The 2,223-nt window shown below is 33.1% G+C and overlaps 1 long non-coding RNA gene across 1 annotated transcript; it reads right to left on the bottom strand.

Annotated features, from left to right (window-relative positions):
- LOC107608572 lies at positions 218–1,900 on the bottom strand. Its single transcript, XR_002350728.1, has 3 exons — positions 1,611–1,900; positions 1,348–1,429; positions 218–592 (listed from the first exon to the last, which is right to left on the bottom strand). It is a non-coding gene; the product is annotated as an uncharacterized LOC107608572 (long non-coding RNA).

Genomic DNA, 2,223 nt, shown 5'->3' with positions numbered 1-2,223 from the left:
ATATTATTACTATTGCTTTTAGAGTTATGATTATTGATGAGCGCAAGAGATCAGTTTTGAATTTTACAAGTTTAAAAGCTCGATTACGTAATAGATATTAGGGGTGTTTGCGGTGTAGTTTGGTTTGGTTTTTTTAAAATAAACCTATCTGATCTAATTTTATATTAGTAGTTCGGTTCGGTTTGGTTCGGTCTTTTTACTGAGATTATTTGAACTAAACCAAACCAATTAAAATCGGTTTGATTTGGTTCGATTTATTCGGTTTTTCAACTGAAAAAATGAATTCAGTTTCAGTTATTTCTCATGTACTAAAACTCTGTCCTATGTTATTTTCAACAAAAACATATGCAACAAAATAACAAGTTTAATTTCACAAAGTCATAAATACAGTCATACAACATAATAACTAACAAAAATCTTGATACAAGAAGTTCAACAACAAAAGAAATTATAAATACAACAATCGAAAAACATGAAAAGTTCAACACAATAAAAAGAAAAAAAAGTTGCTTCCATTAATTTGTACAGCAAAGCAGCCATATTTTGATGTTTCTTAGCAAGATTGCAAAAAATTGTTCAGCAAACAAAGAACCTGAAATCAAAAATTGAGTTATAACAATTAATACCAAATAGGGTTGTATATTCAGTAAAAAATGAATGTTAAACAATAGTATGAATGCTTAACTAAACTAAAAATGTGCCTCTAAATGGTATTCTCGATTCTCAATCTTCAAATTAGGGGAACAGGGCCATGCCTCAATTTTTGCATTATTTTCAAAATTAGAATCATAACAAGTTTCAGCAAATAAACACAGTTTACAAACAAAATCATTGAATACAACCAAACTGATTCCAAAGTCACTAACAAGTAATCAACTTGACTCAAATCATTAACAAAGTAGTAAAAACAGAACAAATTAAAATCATCAACAATTTTGTAAAAATAGAGGAAGCAGAAGATGGAACAATAATCTACCTCACTCAGAAAAATCACGAAGCAAAAAAAAAAGGCAAGAGACTGAATCAGAAATAGAACCAAACTAAATCAGAAATACAACCAATCTGATTCCAAACATTTTCATGTAGTGCATTAATTCCACAAATTCTTCCTCTTTCACCTTCTCCTTTCGTGCATTAACATTGAATAAACAAGAAATTCAGAATCAACCCTAAACAAGAATTACCCTAAATCAAACATAACAAAAAATTCAGAATTAGAAAATAAAATCAGAATCAACAACTCAGCCATAGAATCAAGAACAAGCCAACCAAGTGTTCATCCAAAATTAGAATCAATAAAAATACTAAACCAGATTAAAAAAAATAGAATCAGAACAAAAAAAAAACCTGAAGCTTAGGCTCCATTACAGACAACAGAGATGCTGCGATAGAGGGAGATGCTGCGACGGAGGCGACGAGGCTAGAAGAACTGGAAAACAAATTAAAATGAAGAATAAATTAAAAAAATTAATAATAGCAGATTAGTAGTGAACCAAGAAAACAAAATTAAAATAAAAAACACCAATCAATAATCAAGAAAATTATAACAAAAATAGAAAAGGAAAAAATGGTAGAAGAGAATGAAAACTCAAAGAAAATCAAGAATAAACCTGTGTGACGGAAGACACAGCGGCTAGACTGCACTGCGCTGTGCTTCACGGAGGGCGATGGTGCGTGCTGTACTATTGCTGCTATTTCACTGCGTGGGAGACGATGGAGAGAGCGCGGGTATGAGAAAGGGAGAGGGAGAAGGAGGGGATAAGGGGGAGAAAGGCTCCTTCGCGGCTGCTGCAGTCTGGACTCCGGAGGATGGCAGAGGCCAAAAGAGAATGGAAGACGAGGGTTGAGAGTCCAGAGTAGCGCAAGGTAGTGAGGTCTGCGGCGCTGAGGTGAGGGTGAATGAATGGGCTTCACATTAGGGTTAGGGTAATTTAAATGTTTTATTTATATACCAGTTCAGTTTGGTTTGGTTCAGGTTTTCTCAACCAAAACCGAAAACCGAACCGAATCGAACAAAAAACTGCAAAAACACAATTTTTCGGTTATTTCAGTTTTCGATTTTTTTGGTTCGATTTGTCGGTTTGGATTGGTTTTGAACACCCCTAATAGATATAGACCTAAATCAGCAATTAATATTATTAAAATTTAGTGAAAATGTCACAAATTTAAAATAAATATAGAGTCCTTTGAACTTTCAATAAAATGCACATCATTGACTATGGA

This window comes from Arachis ipaensis, chromosome B07 (genome assembly GCF_000816755.2).
Source record: "Arachis ipaensis cultivar K30076 chromosome B07, Araip1.1, whole genome shotgun sequence".
Lineage (NCBI taxonomy): Eukaryota > Viridiplantae > Streptophyta > Magnoliopsida > Fabales > Fabaceae > Arachis > Arachis ipaensis.
This window is presented reverse-complemented; position numbering and strand designations above follow the sequence as displayed.